Source organism: Corvus kubaryi, unplaced genomic scaffold (assembly GCF_017639235.1).
Source record: "Corvus kubaryi isolate FWS band 111438036 unplaced genomic scaffold, C.kubaryi_AGA036_p1.0 65367, whole genome shotgun sequence".
NCBI lineage: Eukaryota > Metazoa > Chordata > Aves > Passeriformes > Corvidae > Corvus > Corvus kubaryi.
The window spans coordinates 138,455-159,905 of NW_024581948.1; the positions used below are offsets into that span (position 1 = coordinate 138,455).

Here is a 21,451-nt window from a genome sequence, read left to right on the forward strand (position 1 = left end):
GCTCTGGAGGTATTTTGCAAGACTGCCCTCACTAACATAGAAGAAAAGCACTTCCAAAGGGCCAAAGAATGTAAGAGTTTCTTGCCAAGCCACTTTCCATTGTTTACCAGCAGTCCTGGCTAAGCGGGGGGGGTGTCCCTGTTTACTGGCAGTCAGCAAATATGACACCCATCTACAAGAAGGGCTGGAAGGAGGATCTGGAGAACTACAGGCCTGTCAGTGTGACCTCAGCAGATCCTCCTGAGTGCCATCATGAGCCCACACAGGACAACCAGGGGACCAGGCCAGGCCAGCATGGGTTTAGGAAAGGCAGGTCCTGCTTGACCAACCCGATCTCTTTCTATAGCAAGGTAACCCATTGAGTAGATGAGGGAAAAAGGCTGTGAGTGTTGTATGTCTGGACTTCAGTAGTCTTTGACATTGTTTCTCACAGCGTTCTAACTATGACTAAATCAGAAGTTCTTGAGTTTTCAATGCAGCTCTCTTTTGGAAAGTGCAGAGGTGAAAAAATCAGTATAAAATCCAAGTTAACAGAATTGCATTGCTCTTTCTAGGCAGCCATTGTGTGAAAAAGGAAAAGAAGATACTTCCTATATTGAATTAATAAATAAAAAAGTATGCATAATAAGATCCTGCTGCCATTCACATTTGATTTCTCAATTTCCTTCCAAAGAAAAGGTAGTTTAAGAAAAGTCATTGCAAAAGTGAAAGATTGAAAAAGAGAGTGTACTAAGAAAAAGAACAAAGCTCAACTTGCTCTAATAGCTTCTCGTGAAATCTACTGATGATTTGTACTGAAAAAGTGCCCACTTTCTATTTCAAAAGAATTTTGAACAGACCCACTGCATTTTTCTGCTTTACCCATTAGTAATGTGTGGTTGAGGCTTATTTTCCTAATACATTTTCAGAGACCTTTAAAAAATTATTTTGACATTTTATGGCAGCATGGAGATATAAATACCTTTTTATCTTCCATTTTACTTATTTTCTATTCTTTTTGCAATACCTCTGCAAAATATATATATTTTTTGTGCTAATTAAGGTATATTTATTTTTATAGATATATATGTACCTATATTTTATATGGGGGGGGGAAGGAGGGGGATGTACATACCTGTATGTGGAAATTATTGGTTTGAAAAAGCACTGGAAAAACTTCCAGGTAACCTTTCTGGCTTGTTTAATGCCAGGAAAACAATGAGTAATACTTAGCTCTGTCTTTAAAGTTTCTGTATGCTGTTCTTTCTTTTAGACATCGTGGAGAAATTAAGCAACAGATACACATATTAAAGTGCTAAGTGGGATATTGTGTACTTTCCCTGCTAGTAGTTATTTTTATTTACATTACCAACTTTAGTGATATCACAAACTATTATTTCTATTTCTGTTATAAAAAATTATCATGTAACAGGTATTACCTGAAGAGTAATAAACACTTAATGCTAAATATTGGTGGGGGCAGGGGATGGGGAATGTAGTTTATTTGTCACTTTGGAATTTTTTAAAATTCAGAATAATAACATTATTTGTGTGGTGATGGGAAATTATAACCTGATAGACCTGGAAGTACTCTGTTCAAAATTGTGATCTTGCTCTATCATGGCTCCCAATGGAGTTATCATCTCTTAAACTGAAGAGAGCCACACCATTATCTGGGATAGTAAGATAAACTTAAATTCTTTTAGGTAGTTTTACTACCTTTGCTTCCACATGATACTCCTGATAAAAAGTTGCGTATGGAAGACAAAATTATAATAATTTTTGGTAACTTAGTAAGTGGGAGGATCACAGTTGTGCAGTGCTCTTCTGTTTAAAACTTATTTCCTGAGTCTTATCCCTACCTTCTTCTCCACCATCTGTTCCAACTTCCTTTTTTCACTTCACACAAATTTTGTGGTATCCTTTCCACTATGATCTTGCATTCCTATCACTGAAAACTAAATACCCACCTACCTGATACAAAGGTTAATATCCAGACTACGTGGTCCACCTAGGTGATATTTTCTAAATATTGTTTTTGTTTCTTTTTGACTGCAGGTGTTTTCCAGATCTCTGTTGTTTCAAAATACCTACTTTCATGAATATACATCCTAAAATATTTTCCAATTTTGTTTTTAAGATCAATAATCCCTGTATTTATGAGGGAATACTCTTTCTGATGATGCTTTTCATACTCAAGTTCTTTTGGTTTCTGCTAGCAGGCACCATTTTTAGCCTAGATTTATCTTCAAACTCTCAGTAGACCAATAAACATTAGTACTTGGTTAGTTCCCTGGTATATTTACGTATTACCAATTTTCTACCTTACATTCTAAGTTTTTAAATAATTTTCTGTTTGTTACAGTCTCCTTGGAATCTAGGTATGTCAGTATATTGGTTTCTTACGCTAAGTATGTATTTTTAAAAATATTTTTGCTAATATCACCAAATCATAGAATGGCCTGGAATATAAGGGACCTTAAAGATCATCTAGTTCCAACCCACCTGCCATGGGCAAGAACATCTTCCACCACACCAGGTTGCTCAGAGCCCTGTTCAACTTGGCCTTGGATAGTTCCAGGAATTGAGCATCCACAGCTTCTCTGGGCAACCTGCTCCAGTGCCATCACAGTAAAAATTTTTTTCGGAATATCTAGTCTAAATCTACTCTCTTTTAGTTTACAGCTGTGTCCCTTGTCCTATTGCTAAATGCCCTTGTAAAATCTCCTTAAGTAATGTGACTTTCCCTATGGGAAACCACAAGCATTTGGAAAAAAACCCAAACCAACAGCCCCTCACGTATTTATCTTTAGACACGTTCATCTATGTAACGAGATTATACACAATATTTGTATGCAAGGTATTTTGTGACTAAATAAATTCTGAGCTGCAGCTATAATTCTAGAATGCTTAAACCTGAAGCAATTTATGGACCTCTATTGTGCATGCAGGAAATGGAATGACATCTGGCACTTGTTGCTAGGCAAAGTGTGCCTACCAAATAGCACTTAGAAGTAATCCAGCAGTTTAACTAGTAGGAATGCTAAATTGCTTCCAATGCAGTTTGCCTGTGATGTATTTCTAAAATGAACATAAACTTCTTTTCCTAACCAATAATTTATGCCCACAAAATGTAAGCCCCCCTGCTTGCGTGGGCAGTCAGCTCCATGGGAGAAAAAAATCCCAGCATTTTGGGGAAGCTTTTTTCTAGGATGTACTGAGCACCTCTCGAGAACGTTGATTTCAGTTGGAATTAACAAAACACACAATTGCTTTTTAATGCACAAAATTAGGGTCTTGAAAATCAGCACCCCTATTCACTGTGAGGGATGTGGATGTAGGAAAAGAATTTAGCCGGTCTTTTCAGTAGGTTCAGCATTTGCTTCATCTCTGTTCCATCCTATGGACACTGAAGTGAAAGAGAAATGATTATGTGTTTGTGGTGGTGGACTGGAGAGATCACACGAAGACATCCTTCAGGATATTCCTGATACAGTACAAAGTAGCAATAACCAGTCATTTCAGATGAGAGAAAATAGTGTTTGAGTATTACATATGCATTTGGGTGAGCCATGTAGAAGAAATTAGAAACACCTGTGATAATTTACATCTGTTTGTCTGATCTTAAAGCCTTTCCAAGATTTAAAAAAATATCCACTGTCTAACTGGGATTAAACCAAGCCGTGTTCATAATGAATTCATGAAGATGCACATTTTCCAAGAAAATCACACTATTACACATACCTTTATTTAAAAATACTTGTAACAGAGAAAGACTTTATTAATTTATATTCAAATTAAAAAAAAACAACTTTATTTCATTATGATTTAACTGGATTTTTGGTTGTGGACCTCTATATTTTAGGTATCTACTAAAGACCCCAGCTGAATACATACTGTAGCTTTGTAGCTTTGATTGGCAGCTGTAGTAAGAATGAGATACTGCTTTGCTCAGTGATTGTCATTCAGACATTCTTTGCAGAGAACATGAATTTGAACTAATGGCAAGAAAATTAAACAGTTCTTCTATTGATTTGTTAATTCTTCTTGTTATAAAGGCATTTCTTTTAGGGAAATTGCATTCTGTTTGGGAATATCTTCTGCAAGGCCTGAATTGATTCTTGATGTGATCACATCTCATCCTTTTGACTGACAAGGTTGACTCTTTCTGCCAAGGTTTTTTAATGTTTTTTTTAGTTGCATTTTCCATGTCATTGCTTTCTTCTTTCTTCTTTAATTTCTTTCTTTATTTTAAGTATATGCTTTAACAAATGTTTATATTTTCTCACCTTCCCTTCTTTTGTTTCTTCTGAATCCTCTCTGTGGTCCTCATTATATTCCAGTCCTTTCTACTCATCTTGTCCTGCCTCTGTCTCTCCTTGGTTTCTTTGTTTGTGCCGTCAGACTCTTTAATTTCTTCTTCATTTGCTTCTAGGTTCCTTACACATACTCTATTTAATACTGTCCTCTGCCTACCCCTACTGCCACAGCCACTTAAAGCAACTGATATTTTCACCCGGTTCCTATCCCTTCCTCCCCTCTCCAATACTATGCGTTCCCCTTCCAGCCTGTGCTTTTATCTTTTTTCTTTTTTCCGATGGGAAGCCTTGACTAAAGATATTTACTAAAAAGAAATATGTTCATCTTAGCTTTTAATTTTTAAGTACTATTTGCAAAGTAGTTACATTGATCTTACATTCACATACACTTTTTTGTCTAAGCCATCATAGTCAGTCTTAACTTAATCCATATTCATAAGTGTCAGTGTTGGCATGAGTTCGTTGTCCTTGTCTAATCTATCTTTCAAATTGATCTGCTTCTTAGAACAACTAACATATCCATAATAAACAGACATTATTAATTTCTGTGATAATTGATTTTCCACAGAGTATGAAAGCTAGCCAGGTTGCACATTGAAAAAGCTCTGGGAAACAAAGCTGTGCTCCCCAAAAGGGGAACAGGGAAACTTGGAGTTGTTCATGATTTTCAAAACACTATTTTAACAGTTATTTATTGCATTATTCTTGGGTTTTGTGACTGTAGTAAGGTTTTTTTCCAAGTTAATTTTTTTTGTCTCTTTTTAAAAATTATATTAATAACCATTTAATTCTCTGACTACCCAAGGTCTTATTGTAACTAGAATGGGTTTGTGATTATGTCAAGCTTTAAAAGGCATGAATAACCAGCATGAACAGAAAAATTATGAGTGCAGTACACATTGTGTTCCTATTGGTGTGTCTCAGAAGCAGAAACAGCTTGTTTTTATCCTTGTTTTCTGAACTGTCCATACTAGCTCCTTTTAGAGTTTCTAGGCCTTTCACTCCCACCTTCTTCCTCAAAATGTTTTAAAAGCGTAGAAGTCCTAGGGAACAAAAAAAAAGTACTCTTCTATTATCAAGCCAGTTTGGTGAAAATTCTTTAATTGTTTGTCTCCTCTCTTTTTCTATTGTGTCCTTTAAAAGGTTCATTCTCTTAACCTCAAACTCAGAAAAACAATGACAGTCTTGTTTACTGAATCTGTAATTTTAGAGGGTTCTTTTCTCTTCTTTTTTTCATTTATTGCAACCAAAGTTCTTAGGAATTTTGTCTTTTGAAAGCTGACAGAGAATCTGCCTTTATGTCTGTGCATGTGAGAGATTTGTTATTAAAAGGTGCCTAACATCCTTTGTTAGAACAGCCTTCCTTTCTTGCTGCTGTGATTGAGCTTTTGAAGATCCTCTGATGGCTTCATTAGATGAGAGGACACCTCTGTCATGAGCAAGAGTGAAACCAGATATGAGAAAATCAATGTGAATTTTGCCATTGACTTCATCAGGCCAGTCTCCTCTGTATCCTTCTCTGTTTACAATACTCATTCTGTATGTTCTCTTCCGTTCCTTCCTGGCTACCTACTCTCTAAGAAGGAAATGCACAGGGCAGAGTGTAGGGACAAGCCCACTGACTTATGTGATCTGAGTGTAAAGACAGGGACTGGCTCAGCTTGAATACCTTGGGAGCATTAGCTAAACTTACTTGTTTTACATGTCTTCCAGTATGTTTTATTCCTTATTTATAAAATGTGGGTAATTTTTTTCACCACAGTTTCTGGACATTATGAATGTAAATGGCCACACAAATGCCTAATAATAGATTGTGATATGCTAAGATAATCTGACAATAGAACTATATAAATATCTGAAATTAAAAGAATTCAGGACTTCACCTGAAATTACTTCAGAACTTTGGGATATATTCTTCCCTGTGCTTCAAACTTTGTAAGGACTAGAAAATGTCATTCAATTGTTTGGATTTTTTTTTTCTAAATTCATTACTTATTAGCACTACATTTAAATGTGCATTGAGAATAACAACATGAAGAGACTGAGAAGTTCAATTATACCACCCACACCTAGAAATAATCTTTTTGCACTAAGAATCTGGAACAATGTTTTAAATGCAAATAAAACAATCTGTTCACCTTCTATCTATTATGTTCTTTTAGTTGAGAAGATTTCCCTGATTTATTTTGAACCAAGGAATAAAAATAGAGTTAATTTCAGTTTGCCATGAATTGCAGTCTCTGGTATTTTAAAAATGTATAATACTGTGCTGATTACTCTTTGTTTAAAAGGATGGTAATCTGTGCATACTATCACAGTTGGAGCTCTGTTCCCACCTGCCAGCTATTTTCTCACTCTTTCTCTGGGCAAGGAGGGCTTTTTGTGTTGCTCTTTAAGTAATTTGATGCAAAGAATAAATATAATATCTCCTACTCTGAAAAAGCCTCTGCCCAAGTTTTCTGACCTTTTACAGAAAGGTCTGAGCACATTCACCTGCCCAATTATGGTGACGTACCCAAGGCACCTAAATTAGTAACTTATCTAGCTTACTAAGATGCCTACATTGTTTTTCAGACTGTGCTGTGCAGAGCTGTGAGGTGCTATGAACTACAGGTACATTTCTAAAAAAGGCAACTGAAGAAATCAGTTCTAATACGTATTTGACAAAATATATGAGTTTTCTGAAAACAATCACATGTTATCTGGGAGATGTCTAGGGGTCTAAAAGCAAGAATATTTTATATCCTGGTAGAGACTTCTTTTCTCCAGGCATAAGCTCTGAATCAAACCAAGCCACTTTCTGGGGCCACTGACCTTAGTGCTTTCATAATTGTCTCAAAATAAAATCTATCTATCTCCCTTTATATAATTATATTACTATATATAACTTATTTATATAAAACTTTTAGAAAGTGTCCAAAGAAGGTCCATTAAGATGGTGAAGGGCCTGGAGGGAAATCAGTACAAGGAGTAGCTGAGATCATTTGGTTTCTTCAGCCTGGAGGAGACTGAGGGGAGACCTCATTGCAGTCTACAATCTTCTCATGAGAGGAAGGGCAGGTGCTGATCTCTGTAGTGAGAAGTGACAGGACCTGAGGGAATGGTAAGAAGCTGTGTGAGGGGAGGTTTAGGTTGGATATTAGAAAAATATCTTCACCCAGAGGGTGGTTGGGCACTGAACAGGCTCCCCAGGGAAGTGGTCACAGCACCAGCCTGACAGAGTTCAAGAAGCGTTTGGATAATGCTCAGGGACTTTGGACTTTGATGATTCTTGTGGGTCCCTCCCAACTCAGATTATGGTATGATTCTATGATCCATCTGGAAAAAAGTAAATTTTTTCATCCCCGACACCTTCTTGTCTCTGGCAGTCTTCCTATTTATAAAGAAAGTGCAGTGAATTCTTAAGGAATCCTGTTTTGAATGCCTGATTTCTTCACCAGTCCTCCTATTATTCCACTTGCTGAGCCTTCCTTCTGATGGAATCAAGTCACTGGATGAGGAATATTTTCAGAAGTCAGGATGCTGCCGATCTAGACCTGACCTTATCTTGAAGATACTGCAATTGCAATATATTTTAGACTCTGTTAGCTCAGGAAAAAAATTTGCAAAATACCATATACCATGTTTTGGAAGGTGAAGTCTATTTTAATTTCACTAAGGAGCCAGTGCACCACTTGGTAAATTGGTAAGCCTGTACTTTGGAGAATGTGTTAACAACAGGTGCTGCAGGAGGTTTGGCTGGACTGTAGAAAACTTGTCAACCTGAGGCATGTTCTGGAAAACAAGATCCATCTTTATTTTTCTGAACTTCAGATTCTTCTTAAAGCTGATAAAGAAAACACCATAATCTCTGAACAGGTTAACTTTACAAATATTTATCTTTTCTAAAAGCATAGGGAAAAATTTGGCAGTGTTGATTAGTATTCAAAAAGCAAGGGAAGAAAAACCTAATACCTAGAGTACAGTGGAGGAAGAGAATAGCCAAAACAAATCTCGAGAAGCCTTTGTTTAACATTTGGCAGTAGATAAATGTGGGCGCAACTTTATATGCTCAGAATTGTATTTCATTTTTCATCCATGCTGTTCATTGGAATGTTGAGGTATAACCCTTATATGTGTCCTTGGTGGTCAGATATTTTCAAAACTTTCTAGAACAAGATTTTGATGCACCCATGTTTTCTGCTCTATTAATGGTCTATTAAAACTATGTGCCATGCTGTTTGTTTTAAAATGTTAGTGCAAGCTTGAATACTCCTGCTTTATACAACTCTTATTTTTGTACTGAGTTTCGCCCATATGCTAGCAAAAGTTTTGGAGACGTTAGTGATTCAATTTCGGGGATTACTAGCTGGTATTTAACAATTTAAATTGTGACAAGCTGCTGTTTCCCATTTCTGTTTTCTGTGTTGTATATATCTGCATTGTTTTGAAGAGAAAGGCACCAGATTTCCTGCCAGACATAATTCTAGAGGACGTGGTTAATTGTATTTATCATCTTGAGCTATAGGAAGAATGTGCAATCCCTTAATTTCCTCCAAATGTAAAAACACCATTTTAATGCCATTAAATAAAATTATCCATTTCAAATAATTAACTATATTTATCATGAAATGATGGATAAATTGTTTTGTAAAGCTGTGCCGGTTTGGCCAAATTTAGAAACATATCCTCTGAGAGAAGGCACAACCACCCCTCCCCCACACCAGGTTCAGGAAAAAATAAATTTTCTGCAAAGGAAAGTGAAAGAGATAAAAACTATTTATTTAACAAACACATGGGAAAAGGATAATAATGCTAAATAATAAAATCTCTCCCTGTGGAGAAAAAACCTGGGAAACTGTTAGAGCCCTCCCTTTGGTTTCCTCAGAGCTGGGGCTTAGCCCAGGGCCAGGCCCTCTGTGCCCGGTGGAAAGTCCTCCTGATGTGCTCTGATATTGAAGCAGTCCAGCAGAAAAGGGAGAAAATCCAAAATTCCAGGGAAGGAAAAAAGTTCAACTCTCAGTCTCTCTCGGGAGAAAAAGAAACTGAACCACTGGCCAAAAGCTGACTGGGCAGCAGCAAGGTGGGTGCTTCCTCGCTCCCCTGCTGCAGCTGGGGAAAGTCGCCATCTCTGTGTGACCTTGAACAAGCTGCAAACTGCTTTGAAAAAGTTTTGCTCAGTTTTTCCTTCCCCCTCTCAGGCTCAGTTTAGAAGCACAGAAAGGCACAAGAATTAATTTCTGGGCATAGGGCAGTGATATGGGATACACATCATAAAGTCACCCCAACACACATACACAAAACTTTGATAACAAATATTAGAAATCTATCATTAACAGATAATACTAAATGTAATTCTTTCAGATAAGAAAGCACATCATCTAGGAGATCCTGAGTTTGAAAACAGAAGTCTTTGTATCACCAGTCGGTCATTTCTTAAGCACAATTACTGAATAACAATACCTTTCACAATGCTGATGGATTTCTTTTAAGTGTAGTCATTGCAGGAGGCAATGCAAAGGAGATACAACATAAAGTTTTTAGCTTCTGACTCAATGGTGGCTACACGGTCACCAAACAGGCCTTGTACAGTGCATTGGCTTTAATTAGGTATAGGTTCTCCTGTGTGCAGCTCAGTTTTGTGCCAGGCTTTTAGTTTTGACCCTTTGGCCACTAGGTCTACCATGCTGTAAATAATATCTGACTCATTTTTGTACTCCATGGAGTTGTCTTGCCCAGCTGACTTGTTCCATGCAATGTTTCTGTAACTGGCATGTTTAACGGAGACTTGTTTGACCAGCAGATAACCAGAAAATGGTAGAATGTCTGGGATTTCATTAGAGAATGCTCGATAATTGTAACACACCTGTTCTAGAGTTTGTTGTGAATCCCAGTAATAAAGGCTCTCGGACTCCATAAGGTATTGTTTAAAATACATTTTGCTGGAGACAACACGAGAAGGATAAAACGAGTAGCACAGATCTCCTTAAGCTGTGCAGCATCAGAAGGACTTCTAATCAAGGCATGTCAAGCTGCCTGATTATCTGTCCACACTGAGGTTCACCAGTGTGATGGCCTTCAGACCTCTTATAGGATTTTCTTAGAAGTAACCATTATGGGTCATTCTGACTGTCAGGCAAAAGGATGTTCACATGACAACTTCAAGACCAAGGCAAAGCTACACAGGTGGCCACTTATTTCATACATAGCAGATCAAAAGTTACAGAGCTAATCTGAGCTCATCCGCTCCTTAAAGCAAGTTTTTGGTGTCAACCTGTGCTCTATGTAAGCTGCAATACCAGCTGGATTCATTTTGAATGTGCAATGTGTATAACATAGCTCTACTCCTAAATAACTTTCTGATTTATTTTTTTTCCCCTCAGAGCTCTGATACACTGGCAACATTTGGTTTGTGCTTAGCTAGGTATATTTTAGCCTTACTGTCTGTAGCTATCTCTTCAGTACTAATGACACAGGGATTTGGAGGCACAGTTTTTAATAAATCTATGTGGCCCTTTTTTTTTGAAAATAAAAAACTATGCAGAATTTGTGGGTTTTTCATAGGGAGATGGTAGTATGTTTAATCTCACAGGGAATCAGAAATTTCTTTTCAGTCAGGTTTGCTTCATTGCTTTTAGGCTTACAGAGCCCAAAAGGTCATGTGTAGCCACAGACCATGGAAAGAGCCAGTGAAGGGTATCTGGGACAACATTTTTTAGTCAACCTGAAGTACATGGCAAACTGACTAGACTCAGGAAAGTCTGGCTTTTTTGGGGATGATTTTCCTTTCAGTAGTTGGATGTGGCTGTATCTGTGCTGGAAACAGTGTTGACAACTCAGGGATGTTTTAGCTGTTGCTGAGCAGTGCTTGCACAGAATCCAGGCCTTTTCTGCCTCTCACCCCACCAGGGTGCAGGCTGGGGATGCACAAGGAGTGAGGAGGGGACACAGATGGGACAGCTGGTTCCAGCTGACCATGGGGATATCCCATATGGTGTCATGCTCAGCATATAGAGCTTGGGCAAGGAGGAGGAAGGGGGAATGTTAAGAGTGATGGCGTTTCTCTTCCCAAATCATGTGTGATGGAGACCAGCTTTCCTGAGGATGGCTGAACACCTGCCTGCCGGTGGGAAGTGGTGAATGAACGCTTTATTTTGTCTTGTTTGTGTGCACAGCTTTTACTTTACCTATTAAACAGTCTTCACCTCAACCCACGAGTTTTCTCACTTTTACCATTCCAGTTCTCTCCCCCATCCCACCAGGGTTAACTTCTCTGAAAGTTATCTCATGGAAAGGAATTGTTCATCTCTCAGGTATAATTTTGTTTGATATGTGCAGTATCTGTGCAAAAGTCTACACTGGGAAAGTAATATATGGAAAAGCAGTCTTCTAGAGAAGCCAAAGAATACTTGCTCTGCCTATTTGAAGACCTTCTTACTCAAAAGTTGATTATTTTTGTTCTAAAAAAAAAAAAGAAACCATTTGGTTAAAAATAAGTAGGAAATCTTTTACAGAAAAATTGAATTATTAATGGAAACCTTGACTGTAGACTGTTTTGATGGATAAAACTAATTTATCTCTGTCTCCCTGAGATATTTATATCATCTGTCTAAACAGCGTGAGTCACTTTTAAAATGATATCAACTTGTGCCACCTCCAGTGTAACAAACTGGAGCTGATTCAGCTGAGTGTTGCTTTCCTTCATTTGATTCATTCACAATATCCAATTGATTTTTATTAAAATTGAGTCAGTTCACTTTACAGGGAATTTGAATCCATAGCCAAGAGGGAGAAAAAGACATGTCACTGAGCAGCGGTATAATTTATTTTCTCTTGTCTTTTGGACCTTCTTACTACAGGTAGAGAAAAAATGTGTGTTGTCTTTGATTCTTGAGTTATGTGTATGTATACATAGGCACAAACTTACTAATTACACATGTGTAGTAATAAAACATAGGTTTTTTTTTTACAAATACAACTGTGGGTTTTATATACACTTCAAGTAAAAGACTCAAGCTATGAAAGACCATTTGGTCTCAGAGCACTGTCCAGTACATAGGTGTGCTAAAAATATGTATTACCTGTCATGTGTTGCAACTGGAAACAATGAAATTGGAGTAGAAACATTTGGAAACCTTTTATATCTTGCTTAATTTTTTTTTCTTTTAAACAATTATGAAAAAACTATTTCAGAATTTGCCATGAAATGAACTTCCAAAAACATTTTTTAATGTCATCTGGAACTCTTTGATATTAAAAAGAATTATTACCTATTGTACTGTTTTTGTGTTTATTTGCTGAAAGCAGTCATTTCTAATGCCTTGTTAGGCATTTAAGTGGAAGACGGATGGAGATGTAGAAAGGGCTACACAACTGTATAACCCAACACAAAGAGTTGTGTGCAGAGAAATTTTAAGAGCACAGGAGACAATGGCACCTATATGTCTCTTGCTGAGACAGATATTTGAGGGGGAAAAATTTTTTAAAATTTATACTGTGTGAAAGAGTGAAAATACTTCCTGGCCTCTTTCAGAAACTTTTGTTCTGAAATTCTAAAATATAGGATTATAATAGCATATATTAAAAAAACAGTACTATGACCAGTATATGCAATAAAAACCTTTTATAAGCATTACTTTAGTTTCTAATCTTGTCAGTGGAATTGCAATTGCCAGTAAGTATAGTTTTAAATTCCAAGACTAAGTAAAATCATTCATGATGACCTCTTTGGGCAGAGAAAGACAACTACAGTCTCAGTACTAGAGACTATTCATGCCTTCCAGGGGGGAGCAAATTTTTTTATTTTACTTTTTGTTTTATTTTTTAAATTTCTAGCCTATTTTAATTTCTAAAGATACTGATTTTAAGGTATTTTTTGATCTGATCCATAGTTTCTTATTTATATTAGTGTATTTATCTAATACACGCATGTATCGTGTTGATGCAAATTTTAAGTGTTTTCTTAAAATACTCTTCTGCAAATGCTAATGCTTTTAATCTCCAAATTTAGCAATAGTACTTTTAAATCAGCTTATCTGCACAACTTGTATTGAGAGATGATTAGAAGATTTAAAACCTTTTGTTTTCACATTGACGCAAGTCAACATGAAACAATGATGTTATTGCTATAAATAATATTGTAGAGTACGGATAATAGTCCCTGTGTCTAGTTGATTCATAACCTGAAAATTAAATACCATCAGCAGTCATGCCTTCACACCTATCTCTGGTAATTTTTCTGTATTTTAATGTGGGTTCTGATTGATTTTTTCATTTTAAAACCCTATCTGATATTTGTTTACTAAAACATTGTTCTAAGCAATCCCTGCAGCACACAGCACAAGTACAAGAGAAATTTTTTTGCTTTTTCTTAGAAAGTATCTACAGTAGTTTATTTAGGTTTTATCCGTACCTCTGTTGGAATTTTGATTTAATGACATTTATAATGTTTTCATTGTTAAAGTGTTTCCAGTAATGACTAGATTGAAATGATTTGTCATCAGTTTTCATTTTAACTCTGAAAGTTCATTTCAGATAAATTTAAATACAAGTGGGGAATCCAATCACTAGAGTGCTGAGAGGCAGACTCTGCTAGAGACCTTGTGTGCTCTTGTCAGAGTGACTCAGTCACTCAGGCTGCCCACAGCCCAGTGCTCAGTGGTTTTGTCTGTTACTCTGGGCTACTTCAAGGTCGGGATACCCTAAATAAACACAGATAAACTGGTTTAATGTGAGAGCATTTAAGTTCCAGTGTCGTAAGTTTTCTTTTCATTTTTAATAGCCTTTTGAGAAATAAATAAGGTTAAATTTCTTTTCTTCCTTATAGGTCTCTGGGCCTATTGTGTTGCTTTTAAAATCTCTGATGAAATTCTTATCAGCACTGAGGCTTGTTGATAAAGGAGCTTCAGTGACAAAATTGGCTTGAAATGTTCTACTATCATTAGGCAGCTTTTCCCTTGAAATCTCCCCCTGGCTTTTCTGAGCATTATTTCTAAATTCCAACCAGTCCCCTTGGTCAATCCATAGTTTAACCTCATCCTGTCATCACAGGGAGAGTAACAAGAGGTTGATGTGAAGGAGGAGGAGGCAGTATTTTTGTGAAAACCCCAGCATTGCTGAACCTCCTTTCAGCAGGGGCAGAATCCCTTGGGCATACTGCAAAGGTCAAGAAGACCTGGCTTTTGCTGGAGGTAGTGCAACACAGACAACCAAGACCCCAACCCTAAAAAGAGATTAATTAAACATACAGGGATAGAGAAAAAAAGTAATAATACCAACTTTCTTCTTATTTTTTTTCCCCCTGAAACTGCAACTCTAACAATTCTGAAAAGGAGATTCAGAGAAATGCTTCATCTGAATTCCAGGCACAGTTATTGAGAATCTCAAATGCAGCTAAATAGAACAGTCTTTTTTTCAAATCCTATCTTAGTATAACCTGAAATGTTTTCACTAGCTTTACATTGGTGTAAAGTAGCATAATCTATTTCACTAACTACTAGAAAGAAAGTCATCCCGTTGGAAAGAAATATTAAAAACATCTTCACTGTGCTGGTCTAAGTTGAAAGTGCAGAACAATTTTTAATTTTTTTTCCAAAGTTGTCAACTGTTACAACTTAATCATGCTTCCTATCTAATATCCCAGTCGGAATCTGGAATCCATAACAACAAATTCTTCATATTTCTTTACCTATTTAGTGAATTGATTTTTTTAGATTTGAAAAGCACTTCAGGAATCACTCAGGGGTTGCTAAAAATGCATAGTAATGTGCCCAATTCATTTAGCATGCCAGCTGCTGATTTTCTTCTGATGACTGACTTCATGCTTGAGAGAGAAATCCTTATCTTAGTATAAGCATCTCACCTGCCTGTAGAAAATTGATTCCATTACAATTTTAAAATAAGAACTGCCCTCAATTGTGTTCTTACATAGAATAATTGGGCTTTAGTTATCAAAAATACGTGACAGCAAGGACATCTGAGTGTATTTTAATGCCTGGTCAAACAGCCTGGATCTTTGCACTCAAGACACTTCTTTTGAAGTGAAGGTTACTTTGCTATAACTAATGTGGCACAACCACATATATAGGTATTATTCCAAAACCAGTATTTCCAGTTGTGTTTACTTAATGAACCAAGAATTTATTTAAAAGCTTTGGCAGTTTAGTAAGTGCATGACCATAGTTTCACAGTTCCTTCTGGACAGGGAGTGCTCTATTCATCTTGCTGAGAAAAATGGTGACTACATGTAATTTCAAAGGTAGTATGTTGCCTCATTTGGCTGTTTGTTTTCAAATTAGCTACCTCTAGTCATATGTAACATCTGAAAGCTCTTAACTACCAAGAAGTTTATCCTTACCAAAATTTCTATTACAAAGTCAATTACCAATTTTTGCTTTGTAAAGAAGAGTTTTTAAGCTCATCCCTTGGACTCCTGGTGATGTTGTCGTGTGCTAGAGGTTATCCAGAAAATGAAACATACAGCAGTTGAACCCAGTCACCTTTCTTCCAATTCAAGCTCGTAACATCAAGATCAGTCTTTTATTATTTTTGTTCCCTGTTAAGAAGTCTACATTTCTGTGCCCCACCACTGCTCTCTAGAAAAGATAGTCATGGCAGATAAACATGCATACATTCTCACACGCACTTACCAATAGCATGAGAGGTGACAAAGAAAGTAGTTTGTTTTGACTGCTTTCATTGCCTATGGAAAGTTTAACCACAAGGATGTAGCAGATTTCAGTCACGGTGAACATTAGTCTGTCGCTAGCCGGCCGCTGCAGCTTTGCGGTGCCAGAGTGCGGGTGCTGCCACCTTCCTAAAAGCGTCTCCAAAGTGAAGCCGCTCGGCAGCATCACCACACACTCACACGCGCGTGCACGCACACACGGATAGCTCCACTAATATGAGTCGACAGCAAAGAGGCAGGAAGGGTCTTCGTATGGGGTTCCACAGATGAGGTTTATTGCAGCCACACTATGAAGGGGTCCAGGTTTAAGTATGGGAGTGGATCAAGCATCAAAGACCAATGATCTGAGGGCACGGGGGTGGTACACAGGCGGGACTAGGGAACGGGAGCCAATGGGGAAACTCTGGGAGAGTGGCAATGGGGCAAGGGCCAATGGGGGGAACCTGGCATGGGGAACCTTCGAGGGCATGGGACATATAAGGTAACAAAGGGGCAGAGGGACCACAGGCCAACCAGGGAAGGAGAACTGGGGGAGATTAACATAACCGAACAGAGCATCCTGGGAGAAGCCTTTTCTGTTCACCCTAACCTGGGGAGGATCTTTTGGTACTTGGGACTGTCCCACCAGCGGACTCTCTTTGTTTCCTGATACCACAGGCTCACTGGCCACCACACATTAGTATGTAATAAAAAAAGTTAATGAAAACGGGTACAAAGGTGGAGGGAATCTTTTCCAGTAAGACGCACAAAAATTACAATAGCACTACTGAATGCTGCAATTTCTCTAGACACATAAAAATGAAAGCAACATTCAGACTTAGTTTCTGGTCCATCCAATAATTATTTAATGTAATTGTTTTTATAAACTGATGCAGTTCAACCTATAACTAGGCTGACATCATGCTCCTTTTTTATTCAAAGTGTGTCAGAATAATTAAAACCTGACATAAAATATTGTATAGATGAGTGAAGCAAAAGAACATAAATGAATCTGTATTTGCATGCAAGTGTATCTAGTGATGCATCGAACTCCAAAGTCCCAGCTTCCCAGCAGTTTAGTGAAGAAAGACGGACAACCTCTGAGGACTGTTCAGCCTACACAGGACCTGAGTCACTCTGCAGAAGTGCCTGTCTCTCATGATGGATTACAGACAGAGCTCAGCAAAAGCAGGCTTCCAAACTGATGCCCTGAATATGTGCAATACAGATGTGGATTCAGAACTTTTCGTCAGAGATTTTACCTTTTTACCTTTGCTCTTGCACCTGTAGGCATGCAAATATATGGTAGAAAAATATTTTTAGAAGGCACTTGGGTTGAGGTCAGGTGTCTAATCACAAAAGTATGTGATCAGAGCCTAATGCTTGTGGTTTAAATTACCATCTTTCTGCTCAGATGATTTAGTTCCCAACCAGTTGTAACTTTCTACGTGGTTAAAATTCTTCACGTTTTCCCTGGGAAACTTGACATCAATCTTCCAAGGTTTAGAGACCTAATGGCAGTTTTAAAGGATAAACTGGGCTCAGGACCATATCACATACACTGTGTGCATAACTTCAGATGTGGATTTGTTACTGGTTCCGGTCCCTAATGATATCTCTTCAATGGGCACATCTCAGACACTCGTCAGCTAAAGGCTTAGTCACGCCATCTTTCCAGGACTGATGTCAATATGCAGTCATAGTCTTCTTGTTGTTTCCAACTGGAGAGATCTTAGCCTGTGACATCATTTCCTTGCCCCTAGTGTGTGATCCTGTGCTTGTATTTCCAGTTTCAATCCACTTTTACTATTTCAGTCCTTCAGATTGTCAGTCCAGTTATTTTTGTATGATCTTTCATCTTCACCTCTTTAGTGAGGTTTTAGAGGTTTGTTATTGCCAAATGTTGTTGGTGTTATCTGAATTTTTGTATCAGTATCAGTAAAACACCCACAGTTCCAGAAACATCATTTGAAACATAGCCAGTCATCATCCTCTGTTCCAGTAATATCCTCTTTTGTCCTAATGTTGTTTCCTTCCTTTAAACAACGTTGTGATTCTTTTGCATTTCTAGAGCATTTTATCCAGAATAATTTTTCTTTTCTTGAATGGCATTGTATCCAACATACATGATCCTATCACATGGATTTCATATGTTCCTTTTCTTACAATATTCATTATCTCATAAAAAGATATGCCAGGCTGTTTTGGCATAATGATAGTCTATTTTGGGTTAAAGCTGTTATTTCTTATATTCCATTTTCATTACTTCAGTGTCTCTAGCTATGCAATGCTTCATAGTTTATTTCAAATCCTGGCATAGCTCATGAGGTCACAGGCACTTGTTTTTATGTTGTCTGGATCATGTTCACTCCTTTTGCTTAAAAGAAATAAAAGCTAGGTTTTATTTTTCAGACAGTTGATTTCCAGCCTGATAGATTCATTAAAAGTCTTTGTTGTTGAACTGCCATTTATTGTAAAAGTATTTTAAGTACTCTCAAATGGAGATTATGGGGTCTTGGCCTCTAGGTCTAGACACTTCCTTAAAAATAGTTTTATGTCTTTGTTTTCTTCTCATCTTAGATGAATAATTTTCATTCCCACAGAGCATGTCATTAGCCACACTGCATTTGCTACTGGTAGTCAACATCCCCATATTAATTTTGTTTTGGACTGCCTGTAAATTGTCTTTAATCTTAACTGGGTTTTGCTGCTTGGTGAAGCCACTCTTTTTTCTGTTTTCTTTTTATTTGGATGATGAAAGTACATTTTAGAACTTGCAATTTTGCAAGATATGACCCTGCCTAACATTTTCTGTTCTCACTTTCTTCATGTATTTTCTGACATCTGACAGTTTTCCTAGCATATTAGTTTTATGTTCCACTGTACAAGCTTTCTGCATAATCTGGATATACTCTCTGAGATGACTGCTCATTTAGTTAGAAATGGAGCCCTTTGTTATGAAAGGTTTCTCCACATGTTTGAAGCTGCAAGTTTTTCACAGTCCACAGCCAGTCTTTTTCTTAAAGGAATTACCGCTTTTTCTTGAGTCTTCCTTATTTCCTTGTTTTCTATTTTTTTGTTGATGTTGTTTTGTTGGGTTTTTCTTTAAAGTGAGGTTCTGATTTATTTATGTTTAGCATTTATTTGTGTAACAGCTATTCTAAAAAAATTAGAATGAACGTGTCATCATTTTGGGATACAGCTTTCTTCACCAACTGTTTAGTGAGGTCTTATACTTCATTTCTCTCATGTTATGTGTCACATCCTCAAATACCTGGGTCTACTCTTTATTGCTAGAATTTATTTTCTGGGAAGCTTCAATCTCACCTCATAATTTTCATAGTGCTAGTTACTCCTTATTTACTATTTCATAATACTATTTGATTTCTAAATAATGCAGAAATTTGTACGCAACAAATGGGATCCTACAAAAACCTTTCTGAAAGAAATCTAAACCCAATGAGAAAACTTCTGTGCTTTCTTTAATTTTTTTACAGTTTATCACCTACTTGATTTATACTTCATCACATCATTATTTTTGCCATGAGGAAGACAATAATATTGGTACACGTGGGTAATAAGAAGAGGATTATGTCAAACTGATTTGCAGATCTACTGCATCCTCCATGTGACAGGGAAGATGCAGCAAAGTATACAAGCTATTGCAGGCAGTTTTATGGCCTTCTATGCTTCAGTATAGTCCTCTCACCCAAATTTTTGGGCAGAATGTTGCCATTGCTTTACATTTTAAAAAAAACAATCCAAATGGAAAAAGTGATATATTTTAAGGGATGGTCAAGGTGAAAATCACACGTGTAATCTTACAAATTCATATTAGTTAGATTCCTGACAATTTCTTTCAGTTGCACGCAAGTGATCTTCCATTACTTCTCAAAGTTTAATTAATTTCTTTTCTTTTGTATTTTCTTGTTAAATAAAGCCAAGAAACTGCTCTGTATAACCACTTTCATGAAAGTATTTTATTAATCTTCTTTAAATAGGCTGTGTGCATTTTAAGTGAAATTATTGTTTTCCCTTCATGCATCATGTGTTAGATTAGTGCATCTCTGTCTCTAACTGAGAGAGGTTATGCTGGACCATTGGTAATAACTTATAAGGAGTGACTTCTGCCTTACTCTGTCATTCAGACATGGGAATGGGAAAATGAGTCCTACTTTTATCAGAATATCTTTTTTTCACCAGCAGACATCAAACTGTTAAATCACAAGTGTGTCTCATATAGAGAATGCAAAGTCATAGTGACAAGTAATCCTTCAAAGGAAGGAAAACAGTTATTTTTTTTCTTTACTTTTTTTGTAAGCTGCCCTAGGATTCACCACCACTTGTCTGTCGGTGAAGCAGAGTAGCCACTAGAGTAGGTTTTTTATTCTGTATTTTATAATTTTTTTTCTTTTCCTTTACCAATGGAGAGTTATTCAGCAATTTTTAAGGTGGAAATTCATGTTCTAAAACAAGAACTAGCATGTTCTCTTATGGTTTTGGTTTATGTGTTTTGCAGCTATTGAACTATCATGTCTTAGGACCATATTGGAAGGCAAGCAAAGTTTTATTGAGCAACAAAAGAGACTACCTTTTCTAATTAAAATTGTGTATTTACAATAGTTATTTAAATTCCTTCTTACTGGCAGCAGACTGAGGTTGTGTTTTTCAGGCTGTTGACTCTAACCGCAATGCGTTAAAAATAGACCGCAATTAGATTCTGTTTTTAAGATGCAGTGATAGGGAGGGAATCTTCTGTAAATCAAATATATATTCAAAAGATATTTATTTTAAAATTGAATGCCCTAATTTAAAAGAGTTGAAACTGTTTTCACATTTACTACCTAAAATTGTATAGGAATGCTAAAGAATGAAGTGATAAAAATTTGCATCTGGAAGTTAGTGTGAGAAATGATACCTAGTATGCAACATAAGTAGTGAAAATTGTCCAGCCTCTCAACCACCAGCACCCCCAAGTCCTTCTGGGCAGGGCTACTCTTGATCTGTTCATCCCCAGCCTGTGTTGATACCACGGGTTGCCCTGACCCAGGTGCAGCACCTTGCACTTGGTCTTGTTAAGCTTCATGAGATTCCAAGGCACCTAATTCTTGAGCCTGTCCTGTGGATACAAAAATGCTTCTAGCAAGGATTTTCTTGCTATTTTCTAAGTCTGTGAGAGACTTTTCTCTCTCACAGAGATGGTAGCAGAGTTCTGTAAAGAATGAAACACTTGCAACCTTGAGAAGCCTTGTTTATACTATAGTAGAAAAATATTTCGACAATGGATGTTTTAGGATTCTAGCCAATCACTCCCAAGGGGTGGCTGATCCTTGTCCAATTACACTATGAAGAAAAAAGTCTATAAAAGAGTTTGTAAAATAATTAAATAAATCAATCTTGCTGCACAGTTCCTGCCTGCTGGATCTTCTCTCCTCCTCCCTAAGGCTGCGGGACACGGTGATATACCCTAGGGCATTTTTAATACTGTCCAGGTCCCTCTGGATGGCAT

General features: G+C 37.1%; 1 protein-coding gene across 2 annotated transcripts in view; it reads left to right on the forward strand.

Annotated features, from left to right (window-relative positions):
• The window catches only part of LOC121673369 (integrin beta-like protein 1), a 131,589-nt gene that overhangs the window by 34,725 nt on the left and 75,413 nt on the right, over nt 1-21,451 (forward strand). The gene's annotated exons all lie outside the window — the stretch shown is intronic.